Genomic DNA, 15,208 nt, shown 5'->3' on the forward strand with positions numbered 1-15,208 from the left:
CACCAGGGTTCTTGCCAGCCTCTTCCAGACGACTTGAGGTCAAAAGAGCTCGGTCACCGTTCTGGTGGCCCAGGGCTCACTCCTGAGGAGGTGTCTCAGAGAGGGTACAAATGTGTACAGAGAGTTCCTAGTAGGACAGCTCTTGCTGTACCTGTGCAGTGGGGAGATAGCACAAGCACGTGCACGCTCTGACCTCTGCACTGACAGCTTCCTGCCCAGATTTTGGTCATTCCACGGTGGAAGAAGTTCTTTGTATTTGGAGAATGCTGTGAAGTAAATCATATGGTGCAACCAGTCCCATCACTTACTGATCTGCTTTCTTCAAGACCAATACTATTTGTTGTCTGAGTGTCATATTTTCTTCTGGATTCTTGCATGGTAATTTTTTTAATATATAAGATGAGGGCTGATTTTACCCTACAGTGGTAAAATGATAAATAATGCATAGAACTGAATAAAATGGTCCCTCTGTGGTCTCCTGCTCAAAGAATCCAACTAACCCCAGGGAGGAATTGAATTAGCCACTGTGGCCTCTGTCAGGAAGGCTAAGCAAAAGGAAAGACCCTGCAGGGAAACCAAAAGAAAATTAAAATTAATTTGTTTCCTCGAGCATGTTTCTCAGTGTCCAATTAGGCACATACCTTTTAGCTAAAGTCCAGAAGAACCACCATCATTAGGTTTCCCAGTGCAATATTACAGGGTATGTGAATGAGAGGCAAATTGGGAAAATATTGTTTAGAAACCACAATGGATTATAAGAGCAAGCTATGCAGGAAGTAGTCAGGAAAACCCTGGAAGGGGTTGCAGACAAATAGCCTTCTCATGAAGGGTCTCAGCAAAGTCAAAGGAAAATACTCTGATCTTGAAATGACAGGTCACTCACTACAAGTCAGTAGGCTGGATGCAGAGATTCACCCCCTCTAGCTGTAGGTGGATCTTGATGAACTGTTTGGTGTAAAACAATTCAGAACAAATTTATTCCATTATTTCCCTATTAAATTCTTTGCTTACCTCCTAATATTATCACAACAAAGCAGACTGTGTTTTTTTTCTTTTCAATAATGACTGCAACAGCAAAGAAATTCAGGCAAATAGTAAAAGGTACCTTGGCCATATAAACAAAAAAAAAAGTAGATACCTTATAAATCACAGATGTGGTTGCAATTAAAGGTAATCTAGGCCCCACCCCAAACTACCTGATTATTTGGCTCAGCATGAGTAATGATAATGTTGCAGCACACACAGGTGAAACCAAAGATGTTCATGAGAATGGGTGTGGAAAGAAATTGTTGTGTGCAAGGTGGAACTGAAGGGCAAAAAGCTCAGCTCTCAAGGAGAAATAATAAATGCAGTGGTAAGAGTTTTAATGCATTTACTAAGACAGTAATACTATATAATTAAAGGAATGAAAAATGAAGTAGTAGTATTTAAGGAAAAAAGTGATGCACGGAAATGTACTAGGATGATTTCAACTGTCTACAAGGACTCAACATTTTGTGAAAGAAATAGAAATATGAAAATAGATAAAAATTGTAGATATAGTTACCAAAGATAGATTGTGCCAAATAAACTTACTATTTTTCTTTGCTAAAATACACAATGTTTTTAGAGAATGAAATTGCAGTAAAGCAAATACATACAGATTTCAGTAAAGTGACTGGCATGTTGTTATGTAGAAATCAGTGTGATGATGCAGGAAAATCAGAGGGTAAAAACCAGCTGAAGAGCAACAGCAATGGCTGTACTTACATGATAGCACTCAAGCAATAGGGGATGATTTCTGTAACTGTGGATTAGGTACTGGCTGCATTTGTCATTTCTGTTATTGATTATATCCAAAGAAAATAAATAATTAATCAAATGCACTGGTGACAGAAAGAAGATATCTAGCATGCACAGTAGGACTGAACTGCCATTAAAAAAGGTCTCAATTAACAGGAGTCTAAGGCAGTAAAGACAAGGGCCTTAAGAGACTAGGAAGAATTTCTTTAGTAACTACACATTCATCAGCTACTGAATAAACAGGAAGAGAAAAGCCTGGCTGGAAACATTTATGCAACTGTCTAAGCTGAGACCTTATGGAAAGTACTCAGAACAAGTCTGTCACAGTGAAGAAAGATTATACATGCTCAGAGAAAGTTCAGGGAAAAGAGCCTTAAAATGACCAAGGAAATATCAATAGTTTCAGTATAGGCCAGAAAGTGTCTTATTTAGCTCAACCAGATGAAATTAGATGTGGTTTCACAGAGCAACAATGGTTAACACTGGGATGGAAGAACTACGAAAGTCAAAGAACACTGCCCCACAAAGAAATTTTCTAGCTTCCTCTACATTTAAGTTGCAAATCTACACCATCTGAACATTCCCAGTGCAAGCAATACATTAACAAGCAATACATTAGTGCTATGCTATAACCAAAAACTTATCTCATACTCCCTATTTACTCCTGTTAGCAGTGGGAATTAAAAGCTTGCAGCATCAGGATTCATCAGGTCCCTCTGTAATTCAGGTAAGTTGCAAACTTATAAGATTGAGTGTTGGGTTTTGTTCATGCATGCAATAATTAGGAGTGTGCCAGTAAATATACCACATTGCAAATGTCCATTTCTCATATATATATATATATATATATATATATATATATGTATGTATGTATGAATTTGACTTCAATCAAAATGCTAAGCTGAGGTATTAGAATATGGTAGGTAACATAGCAATAGAACCATTCTACCTTGTTGCCAGGTAGAATACCAAATTTATAACACTTTTAAACATCTGTATTTCTCTACCAAAATTAAAATGAAGAACTAAAATCTGAAAAAGCAGTTACCGTCATGGAAAATCTCTTTATTGAGGGCTTGACAATAACAAGAACAGCACAAGTTGCCTTCTGTACGAATCCTTCTCTGTAAATATCCCTGGTCCCTTGCAGTATTGTACTTTGTACATGTGCAATTTAACCAATTTTATAATTTTCAGCTTGAAACAATCTTTGGAGTGTACCAGGGAGCTGTGAACTTCTAAATGCCTTTGTTGCTTGGTGGAAAGGCTGAGTCATTCATTGTGAGGAATTTGTGGAGGATGCAAAATCAAAATATATGGGACAGATTCAGCCCAGGTGTGGCTGCAATCAGTGGTGCTCTAGAGCTAAATATGAACCACAATTATGCTTCCTCCAGGAGAAGGGAGCTGTCTTGGGTTGAGGCATCTTGCCCACCTCACAACCAAGCCCTATTTTAGGGCATGGCAAGACACTGGTATCTGGTTCAATAAGACATATTTTGCACTTCTTTTATTAGCAGGTCTGAACCTGTTCCACTGCTGCACAATTCTTTAAGTACAGAAAGCCTCACATAAAAGCTAAGCTATATTCAGACCTCAAAAGATGTGCCAAAATGACAAAAGTCAACTCATGCTGGAAAGTTCATACTAGAGAGAAAATTCAAAGGCCTCTTATTTTTAACCAAGAATGTAGCAGTTTGTCTCAATTTCCCATCTCAAACAATGTGTCAGGCTGGTGAGAGTGAAATATTTTCTATGGGCTCAGTTCCTAGTATTGTTTGCAAGCCAAATGTGAGGCTAGATAGTAATGTGTCAGCCCACTTACGGTCATGGCACTGGCATCTCTTACTGTGACATTAGAACAAAGAAACACGTGATGGCAAGAGACTTACAGACTTCTTCCCTTCTCATAAGCATTTTGGCAAGAAAATTTTGAGGAAAACATTAAGGTTTTTTCAAAGAATGTCGTTGTTATTATTATTTTTTTAAATATGCCTTTAGTGCTCTTCACAATTGATTTTTTTCTAGGAATTAAGCATCTGAGCAGTGATAGCTACACAGTTCTCTGAAAATACTGAATTTACGATGAAATCCAATGAAGCATAGAGGGGTACTAATTTGGGAAGGGTAGGATTATTGTCTTTGTTCATATAGCCATGTTTCTGCAGTTCAAAGTGATGAGTCATATTGCACTGTTTTAACTTGTCTTTCATTAGATGCATAACAAATTGAGTGCACATACATACACCTATTAAACACCATATTTGCAGACCACGTTGAACCTGAAAAATTGTTAGAATGCTGGCCTTCAGCTTCAGGAGATTTCAAGGAAACAGGAATGAATTATGAAGGGGAACTTCCCTCTTTATATTACTTGAGCCTCCCTAATTGTCCCTATGCTTCAATATTAAGAGCTTTTAGAGTCAATGAAGACAATTGTTTTCAGCAAGACCATAGTTGTGGATATGACATTGCAAAGGATGCAACATTCATCTCCACTCAACTTTGGTCACAGCAAAGAAAATTCACAGGGGTTGAATTAGGGAAAAAAAAAAGTTGTATTTTCTGTCTGTACTTTATTTGATTGGTAAATATAACTTGAGAAGTGATAATCAGTTAAATAATACCTTTTAACATGAAGCTACTAATTATTTAATAACAAAACATATGCTACTTGCTGCAATTCTCCGTTTTGAAAGTTTGTGACATTAATGTCTGTCAATGAAGACTGAAAAAATGGGGTTTAGGGTGAGTGTAGGATGTCAAGTTCACTCTAAAATAAGTTCATGTAGGCGATTATCATAGTACATTTAGAATTATCACTACTAAGGTGCAAGCCTGATAAGGGCATAAGTTGAGGTCGTGTGGCAAAATGCTTGGCCTGAAGGCTGCTGTCATGCTACTGATTGCATTTGTTGAAGTGGGCTTACATAATCAACTAGATGCATGATATGTTTTATTTTGCAATTGTGTAAGGGAATCCCAAATACACTAAAAGTTCATAAGCAAAGCCCTCATCTGGCCTATGTGTAAATTCAGAATAATTTAACTAGGAATGTATCTACACTAATGTTGCCACAATCAGAATCTGAACTCTTGGAGATTAGGGTTTTGTCATAGCAGTCTTCCAATCAGTGAAATTCAGATACTTTTTCTAATGAAATCAGTGTAACATGGTTATGTAACACACAAACCTCTCGGAAATGGAGGAATATTTTTGCTTTGTGTTCTAACCTTACACAGTCTTAACATGATGCTTTACATACAAGCTAAAATTGCACATTGACACCTACTTTTCCATAGTATGTTCTAGCTAAATAGACCACATCCTGACACAAAACCTTCTTTAAGTGTTTTTGCTATAAATTTGGTGTAACTCCACTAAAGTCAGATGTAAAATTCCAGTTTTGCTGAGTTCAGATTCTGTTCACTGTAACACCCAAACCCAGTATACAGCTTACCACCTGTATCTGAAGGCTAAACTTGCTTTTGAACCCTAAGAACTCTCTCTTCAAGCAGGCTTGCTGTTTCCTTAGCAGCAGCACATGCGGCTTCTAAACCACACATGCTATCACAGTCTCTGAGGCTGCGCTGCAGTGTCACCTAGCCACAATTTTTGCCCATGGCTCCTGGTAGCTGAATGCTGCAGATAATCCACTCTGCCTCCACGAGCTGACAGCGCTGTGGTTTTCCGATCTTAAGATCCTTAGTGAGTGAATCCTACTGAATTAAGTGTAGTCCTTCTTGGTTACCTCTTGTGGGTCCTTTGAGAAGTATCTAGAGGCCCAGGGATCACAAGCCGAAGACCACCAGACTTGAGCAACCCAACAACCTAGTCTACATCCTTGCCTTTTTAGATAGCTATTCTTTGTACCAGTATGGGCAAAGAACTTCAATGTCCTCTTGTCCTCTCACTTGTTGCCTGGGAGAAGAGACTGATACCCACCTTGCTACAACCGCCTTTCAGATAGTTGTAGAGAGTAGTAAGGTCCCCCCTGAGCCTTCTTTTCTCCAGGCTAAATAACCCCAGGTCCCTCAGCTGCTCCTCATAGGATTTAACCTCCAGACCCTTCACCTGCTCCGTTGCCCTTCTCTGGACTTGCTCCAACACCTCAATGTCCTTTTTGAAGTAAGGGGCCCAGACACAGAACTTGAGGCGCAGCCTCAGCAGTTCTGAGTACAGCAGAACAATCATTTCTCTGGTCCTGCTGGGCACACTGTTTGTGATATAGGCCAGGATGCCCCATTGGCCTTCTTGGTGTCCTAGTTACAGTGGCTAAGACCAGCTTATCGCTGTGTGGGTGAAACCAAAACTGTGTATTCTACACCCTCTGTGTAATTTCTCATGAACTGTTAACAATGGACCATTTGCAGCAGCTGCCCACGGCACACCTGACCCCTCAGGCTCAAGCTGGGTGTTAAAGGACCCTGTGAGATAGGGAAGTGTTCCTGTCTGTACACTGATGGCTCAGCTACGATAACTCCCCTCCGGTGCATTAGCACCTTAGCACCCAGTCTGAGGGGGCATGTCTGCTAATGGGGCATCAAAGATTCCAAAAATATCCCATGACTCACAGAGTTAAATCACCCCTGAATGTTAACATGTATAATCCTGGGGTTTTGGGTACCACTCGTTGGACCCAGAGGAAATCCGGAGCCCAAACAGGGCTGAACTGCCTCTCTTGACCAGACTGCGACCGTCATCCTACCATGTGGTGCTCAGCACAGGGGCTAATGAATACCATTCTGCTTGTGCCCCCAGGTGCTCTGGGTACATCTGGGTTTTATGAGTTGAAACCAATTTTTTCTCTGTGTCATTATATTTATTCTAATCTTTTCATTGAATTGTAACTCTGACTCGTAATCTCTTTTTGAGTTGGGTTCATTTCTCCTACTGGTTTACTTTTAAACCAGCACATCTTTTGGTGCCCAACGTGAGGCAGAGAGAGAAGTCAGAACTGCAATTTAATTTTGTGCATTTGAATACAGAAACTCCCTGATCACCATGCTGCTTGATGTATTCATGTGGATGTTGTATCTGGGCCTGTTCATATTTTGACTTTGTGACCACTGGGTCCTCAGAGCATGATGGGATGAAAAAATTAAACAAAAATATCCCCTCAAAGACTAGGCCAGATGACATATGTCCTTGTCTTTTTGATGATCATGAAGATGGAACTTGCCAGTGAAAAATTACAGTACTTCTTATGTTTCTAGTTTTCACTTCTGGACCAGGCTGGTAATCATATATCCTGAAGCAGAGCTGTATTAGAGATTTATGCACAGACTCATTGAAACACGACAGTTACAAGTTTTTGTATTTGGCACTGGAAAATACATCCCTCTCTGTATAGGAAATGTGTATTCCCTCAAAGATATGCAGTGCCTCTTAAATGTCACAGCTGAGTCGGGGCCTTGGTGGAAGATCCAGCTGCTTTTATCTCACTCTCAACTTTTAATGAATTTCAACCTATTTCAGCAGTAAAAGCTTTGGAGGAACCGAGAAGGCTGATTGCCCTTAGTGGATAGGCTGTGCAAGGTGCAGATTAATTGATGGTAGAGAAAGTGCTAAGATGATCTTGTGATGGCTTGTGGACATGAAATAAATATTGCTGCAATAATTCACAGGTCTGTTCTAAAATTGCATTTATCTTTTTATATCTGTGAAAGGTAGGATCCATCCAGCCCAGCATCCTGCCTTCTATAGTGAGCACAGATGGATGACAAGGATAAAGCAAGAACAGGGCAAGCCTTTATGACACCTTCACACAAGGATTCCTTAAGGCTCTGTGTCAGAAGGCTTCCCAGGTCTGTTGCATCTGTCTTGTTATTCTCTAGATCCATCTTCCAAGTGTCTATCTTGAAACCTATCTGATCTGCTTCATCTATAACAAACTTAAAAAATTAAAAAGTTCCTCACATCTTTCAGCTGCTTCATGGTGAACCATGTCCTTTTGTTTGATTTCAATCTAGTTCTTACCAGCTTCACTGGATAACCTCTAGGTCTTGAAACAGAAGAGACAGCGAAGAGCAGATTCACCCTTTGTAGTCCATTCAAGATTTCATAGACCTTTATAGTACACTCTTTGCACCATCTCTCTCATAAGCTGGGGATAATCCATTCCACTCATTTGTAGTGATAGATGCCACAGAAAGTCCTATTAATATATCAAATATTACCTCAAACTAAGCTCCAAAAAATACACAGAAAAAGAAAGTGTAGGGGTGCCTTTGAAATATGTAAAGGAGAAGACTGAAGAATTGATAATTTCATAAAGTTCATCCTTTGTGAATGAGGAAGTAGATGAGTGGGGAAGGAAGCAGAGGAAACACTGTGATTGTGTAATGAAATATGACATCAGGATGCGCCCACTCAATGCTCCCAGTTAAAATTTCCCCAAAACATGCTCAAATTGTCCACTAGAAATCCACAGCTCCCTTTGCTAGCTGGGCTGCCAGAGAGCCCATGACTTCTCTGGTACCTGCTTTCTCTTGTCCTAATCAAATTATATTCAAATACTGTCCCTGTGGTTTTCAGTTATGTCGCTGGCTTTCCATCCACTTTCAAGACAATATTGACTACAAGAAAGAATATTTTATGGTGGATCTGTATTGCAGTCCACTGTTTAGAGTTACTTTCAGCACTCCCAAAATCTCTCAAAACTGGTACAAAGTTCTGGGGAAAGGAAAACCAGCACATTTGTGGATAGGTAAACCAGACAATGAAGAATTACTGTAATTTTTCTCTTATTCACAGGGTTCCCTCTTAAGAGTGAGAAAAACTCTTGTTTGTTATCTCTGCCCACAGCAAGGGAGGGAAGAGAAATAAACAAAGGAAATGCCCAGTAACTGAATTCACAGAAGCCTCTGGGAAATGAAGAAGGGTTGAAGAGCATTTGACAGGCATGAAAGAAAAAGAGGAAGAGCCTTTCTGTGACCAAGGAACTGGCAGGGGTGCCTCTCTCTGACCTGAAGGATTGCACAGAGTGGCTTTTTGAACTCAAGAGCTCACCCAAAAGAACAACACTGGCTTCAAAGAGAGGACAGGTATGAACTATGAGATGATGAAGCATCAATAGGTGAATAGCTTCTGGAAAATACAGTCTATTAAAGCTGCCATCCAAATCATGATTTTTTTTCTTTCACTCTTTGGTACTTTACACTATATGTGAGCTTGAAATTTCATAAGCCTCAGTCTTTCTGAAAGTGGAGACTTCCTCCTAGAGAGGGGTGGTCTGCCACAAGAACTCTTCACTGCTATACCTTCCTTTGTAGTGGAGCAAAATCAACTACTCTGGGACCTGAGTGCCTTTAATCCAAAAGAGAGACATGACTATGGCATTTCAGTTCACTGAGTCCCCAGGGACTTACCAAAGAAAATGCTCAATCAATAAATGATCTGATCCCCGAAGTCCAGAGATGGATGCCATGCCACCCCAGCCCACCGGGGGCCTTAACTTCTAAAATGGAAACAGCAAGTGACACCAAGCTCTTTGGCAAATAGACTCAAAGCCCTGAAATATCCCCACCTTTTTGCATTCCCCAAGCTTGCATAATAGTTCTAAATGTAAAATTTTAGAGAAATTAAATAATTTATGGTTCCAACTTGCTGCTCTTTCTGTAAAATGAACTTTTAAAAAAATCATGAACCCCAAACGTGTCCCTGAACAGAAAGTTCAGTCCCCTCATGGCTGTAAGCCAGAAGCATAAAGGAAGCATAATATTTGAACAGTACTTTTGCTTTTTAAATACATTAGATCAAAACATACTAGTAGCTCTGCTGATGACATTTTTAGATATTTATGAAGCACAGAAGGAAAACAAAACACTCCTTGCAAAATGAAAACTCCTTCCCCAAGTAATTTTGGAAACTCTGACACGGTGCAGGGGTTGTCATGTCTCTCACATTCAAATCATGCCATGTGCTCTCTTTAACAAGAGTTAAGGCATAAAGGCCAGGAGAAACCAAAACTGTGTAGTGGAAATCCAAAAGATGCTTCACTGACCAAACCATGAGAAGCCACACAGAAAAATGGGTGCTGCTTTCTACACATTTTTTTGGAAAGAGTTCCCAAAGTTTTTCCAGAAACTCTTGAGACCATTTGAGCCTTTCCTCAATGCATGTGCTCAGCATACTTTTGAGAACTTCCTGAAGGCTGCTAAGGATGTCCTCATCCTCTGCCACCTGATCTTTGCAGAGCTCTTTCCCTTGCTCTCATGGCTGCTGTCCAGCCCAGAGCAGTTATAAATCAAGGCAAGCATGGCTAGTCTGAGCCCAGCCTTCAGGCAGTGACCAACCCTCTTCAGTCTCTCAGAGGTCTAATCTTGTCCTCTGGAGCAGTGACATCCTGTAGCTGCTTTGATCCCACTGTCCTTCTGATGTCTTTGTCTGCCATTGCAGTACAAGAAGGTGGAGAGGAAAAGAGAACATTATTAGAACTGAGAATTGCAAGCTCCTTAAAGCTTGAAAGCAAATTTGTGATCCACAAGTCCACCACAAATGCTCTGTTAATTGACCAATCAACATCAAAGTGTTTAACCTCTGATCAGTAGTCATAAGAAGGACACCTTCTGCATGGTAATAGCAGAATGTGCTTTGGACCACAGAGATGTGCTCTGCTGCCCATCCCATTGCTGCTCCAGCTCTGGAGTGAAGTCTCAGAAGTGATGTAAATGTTGCTGGTTAAGTCATATTGTAGCATAACACACAATCACTCTCTGCTAGACAACACTTCTTTCCAGAGCTCAGAAATGGCACCCGATGGGGTAAAACTATTTCAGGTCCCTCCTTGTGCAACTGTTTGGTTTTATGGCCCTTTCCTTGTGCTGCAGCAGCAGCAGGCAGGGTAAGGAGTGCTCTAACTGCCACTGCTTGAAAACTGAAGCAGTAGCTCCCTGTTTTCCAAAACTGACTGCACCAGTGGCAGAGGGTAAGAAGGTCTGCATGGACACCTGAGCGTGTGCTACCACGAATGTGTGGGTATGGAGGGGAGGGAGGGTGATGAGAGAGGGCTGGTGGTACTGGTCATCATGAAGTGGCTGCATAGAGGCTGCCTGTGTATTTATACCAGACCAGCCCCACACACTGGGGATTCAGCCTGTGACTCCAGGGGCTCAGCGGTAGCATGACAGGCATGGGACACATGGCCACAGTGCCAAAAGCGCAAGCTGGAGGAAATCCCCCAAGTGAAAACAGACTGTAAGTAATTTCCTCCAAACTGAACAGAAAGAAGTCTCTGTTGATGCAGCTATTACACACCAGTCTCAACAGAACAATTTGCTTGTAAGCAGCATAGATCCTGCTTGCTTTCCTCTAGACTGACACAAATGTGAGAGATGTATTTCCACTGAACTTGGCATTTCTCTCAATGAGGTTTTGAAGAGTGACAAGTTCCTATAGGTCAGGCTGGGCCAAGAGAAAGAGGTAAAAAAGAGAGCCTGTGTAACATTTCACTACAGATCCTGAAGTTCAACCCAGGCACCTGATGTGTACAAAAAGTCACATCAATTATTCTGGCTGTAGATCAGTATCTGAGGTTTGGGGTGGCTGGATGTGACTGTTACATATGGATAATTATGAAGGAAGGCATTGTCACCCTGGGGGCCACCGGGGCAAGAGCAGATCTGTGAAATGCATTAAAGAGGAGCAGCCTTGGGGTGCACAGACCACTCGAGATGGGGGAGTGCTGTGCCCACTGCCTCCCCACAGCCCACCCCGCAGCCCTGCGAGTGCTCACTCTCACCGCTGTTTGGAATGAGAAATGTCTGCGCCAAAGCAATGCTTACACACAATTTAAAGCCAGCTGGTTCTAAGCACCTAGATTTTGGGGGAAAGTTTGCAGCCTGCTCCAAGTTGTGTAATTTGCCTTTTTCTTGTACTTCAACACGATTCTGGGCAGCTCCCGCAGGGTTTGTCGGACGTGGAACACCTTCTTACTTCAGCTTCTCGCCGTTCGGCACCTGCCCGGGGCGCGTAGGGCACCCGGAGGGGAGGGGACCCTGTGCAGGGGCCGCCCCCGCCGCTTCTTCCGCCGCTGCCCCGCGGAGAGCCGCGCTCGGCGGGAGGAGGAGGTGCCTTCCCGAACCGGAGCGGGGCAGTGCGGTGCCTCTCTGCCTCCCTCCTCTGCCTCACTCCTTCCGTCTCCCTCCGCGCCGCCGGCGCCAGCTCTTCTTTCGCGCCGGCCGGGACACGCAGGTGAGGCGGAGCCGGGGCTAGCGATTCTGTGGGCGCTCCTCGCAGGGACAGGGGCTGGTTCATTCCTCCGCGCTGCCACCGGGGCTGCCGCAGCGCAGGTAGCCGCGTCCGCTCCCCGGACGGCCCTGTCTCGGGGGGTGCCGGTTCACGGAGCCCACCGCAGCGGCCGCTGTTTGCGGCTTCAGAAGTGTGCGGCGCCACAAGAGCGGAGGGACCGCTTCCTCGACGTCGAGGTGTCACACGGACCTGTAAGCGGGAGCAATTACAAAAGCTGCCTTTTAAACCTTTGCTTAAAATTGATGTAATTTGTGTAACATGAGGGGTTGTTGCCCAGACTGTGAAATGCGTTTGAAAGCCAACATTGCTGAATATTTCCTTCTTTATGCGACTTTCTTCTCTGAGTCTTTCCTTACATCCATGTAACCACTGTGCTTTACTAAGACTCTTCCGCCTCATCTCAGGGCGAAATTTGCCCTGTGCGTGAGTTCAGTCATCCTAATAATTCCCCCTGCTTTCTGTCCCACAGAGGGGTTATCCGTTCTTGGCAGCGAATGTCTTACAGTCCCTCGTGCTGGAAATACAGCATACCTGCTGCTCGGGCAGTAAGCGGGTGGACTCGCATGGTGCTTTTCCTCAGGCACCCTTTCTGCATCCCGGTAACTTGGAACCTGGAGTTACTTAAGCTGCAAACTGAGCTTTTAGTGTAGGCATGGCCACGAGCTCCCTGCTTGGATGCGTACCTTACTGTGGCAAATGTGAATCTGAAATACTTAGGATTGTTTTATGGGTCAAATAAGTGAGACTGTAGCTTGTACAGATGGAAAAACTGACTAGCTGAAATGCAGATAAAAAGGTGTCTTGCGAGTACTTCCTTTTGGAGCATTTGTTTTCGTTTTAGAATTAATGTTGCTGATACTTTATCTGACTGTCTCACCTTTGATAGAGGGTGAAGTTGTTTCATTTCTTAGAACCCTCCAGTGACTGGAAGATGGGTTATTACTTACTGGTGTTATATAAACATTTAGAGTATTTGGGGCCATCAGAAAGCAGCACACATACAAACAGGCTCCCAGCTGAGAGGGTGCCCAGAGTGACTGCACACACTCCTCTTTCGACACACCAGCTGTGCCGCTCAGATCATGCCACCTGTGCAGAAGAGGCCTTTTAGGTATTCTGGTCTTGTTTCCTGGGTACTGTTCTTGTAGGTGGGGAGGTAGCTCCTGTGCAGGGTGTTACTCATAGCCATTTGGTAGTTATGGTTTTTAAGGGGACTGCAGCAGGAAAGAGCACAGTTTCTGTCAGATTCTCCTCTGGTAGTCCTCATGTTTCTCTAGGTTTTATTTTATGTTTTTATTTATTGAGAAATGACATCTTATCCTGGAATAGTCACATCTTTTCATTTAGTCCTTGATAAAAAGGTGCTTTACACGTTCCTCTAAATTTCTAAATGAATATTATGATTGTTTTGAACCAAATTATTTCTAAGTGAACTTGTCTGCTGAAACCACTGAAAGCAGAGCAGCATAGTTATATTTGACACCTTTTTTGTTTTAATAAGGTAATCTCAAATGTGTGAAAATCAAAAACATATTGCCAGTTAGAGCTCTGTCTTGAAAGACCTCTAGTTCTCAACTGCCAGACCTGATTTTACTAGCTCTTCAAAATTTATAGGAGTACCACCATTTTCTCTTCTTTTTTTTTCTTTGAATGCTAATATAGAATTTTAAAATCTTTGAAATCTTTTTAAACTGTTGATTGTGAGGCAGCTAGAGTTATGTTCTAAGTTAAGGTACATTTTAATTCTTAGCTATAGGCATTGTAGTCATTGTGTACTTGGCATTGCACTGTATCCAGTAACCTGGCTGACTGCCAACAATGCATGAAAAGAGAGAAAAATAATAAAGCTGATAAATATATCAGCTCCATACTTTTTCATATAGCCCTGAAACAACATTGTAGTCAGCAATTCCATGATAGTAATGCCATAATATCCTGTAATTAAAATTAAAACAACTGAAAAGTGATTACTTTCACAGAATTGCTTGGAAGCATCAAGAAAAGTGTTCCACTCCACCAAATAAAGGTACAACCTGTTGTAGATTTAATTTCTTCTGTGTTGTGTTAACTTATAAACTGCATGCAGAAGATAAGGTGCATCATGGTGTAAGTTTTGTACAAATATTTATACCTCAAATATGCAAAACATTTTCTGTTTCTTAAACAATAGAGGTCTGTGCTGCCTGCTGTCAATGCAAAGATCATGGAAAATAATTTTTAGCCTTTGTTAACCATTGATGTCTAAGATGTTTTTCTACTTTTGCTTGGTTTGAATTTTTTTCAGTAACCTATTACCTTTTCACTGCTGAACTTGGAACTGTGCTTTAAAAAAAGGCAGGTTTGGGTATGGCAAAGAATCAGTTGCAGCAGTTAACAATGGCTCTCCTGCAGAAAAAATAAGGAAGTATCACTATGAAAATTGACAGATTTGGAAAGCAGTACTTGGACAGAGTGAAGTACAGGTTGGCATGGTGAAGAAAACCTGAGGTGGTGGATTTTCTTACATTTCAAAGAACACAGGTGTTCCTGAAGGACATCTGTTATATTTTTGGATTTATGCTACATATATTTTTATTATTCTATAGATGCAACTATTTCCACACAATTACCAATACGTTGGCTAAAAAGTGTCACCAGTGTTAGTTTGTGCACCATGGAAATTAGAATGATGTTCATTAAATGATCTGCAGATACCTATACTGTCCTCCATTATGCAAAATGCAAGGGAAAGACTCTCACTACACTAGCTGCATCCTGACAGACCTCCTCACTGCAGAGGGATCAACCCCATTTACTCTCATTCTCCTGGCTAGGGCCTCATATTAGCCCTAGACATTAGAGGTATACTGATATAAAGGGGGCACAACTCTCCAGAAACCAATAAAACTGCTTTTAGCAAATGGTCAGTCAGGTCTCAAGAAATGGATTTTGGTTAATAGATGGTGTTATTTCCAAAGGCAAATCACCCGTTTGCTTTGCTAGCTGTCAGGCAGAGCAGCATTCTGCTCTACTGCTTCTGGGCTGTTTTTAAGTCTATTTTGTAAAGAAAAAAGCATTAGGAAAGAAAGTGGTGTGCAAGTGATGTAAATTAATGTTTGGATGGACAGGTCTGCCCTTTTTCTGGTGTGGCAGGAGAGGAACTGGGGAGCAGAGGCTTGTGATTGACCACTGCCC

At 41.9% G+C, this 15,208-nt stretch overlaps 1 protein-coding gene across 3 annotated transcripts in view; it reads left to right on the forward strand.

Moving 5' to 3' along the window:
• Positions 1-11,856: 11,856 nt before the first annotated feature.
• The window catches only part of TEC (tec protein tyrosine kinase), a 47,950-nt gene continuing 44,598 nt past the window's right edge, over positions 11,857-15,208 (forward strand). Inside the window, exon 1 of one of the 3 annotated variants that reach the window (XM_071556531.1) lies at positions 11,857-11,977. The gene's annotated coding sequence lies outside the window, so the exon portion shown is untranslated. Of the gene's footprint in view, positions 11,978-11,998; positions 12,226-15,208 lie in introns of those variants that run through there. The other 2 variants (XM_071556532.1, XM_071556529.1) reach the window with 2 other exon arrangements.

Source organism: Pithys albifrons, chromosome 5 (assembly GCF_047495875.1).
Source record: "Pithys albifrons albifrons isolate INPA30051 chromosome 5, PitAlb_v1, whole genome shotgun sequence".
Classification (NCBI taxonomy): domain Eukaryota; kingdom Metazoa; phylum Chordata; class Aves; order Passeriformes; family Thamnophilidae; genus Pithys; species Pithys albifrons.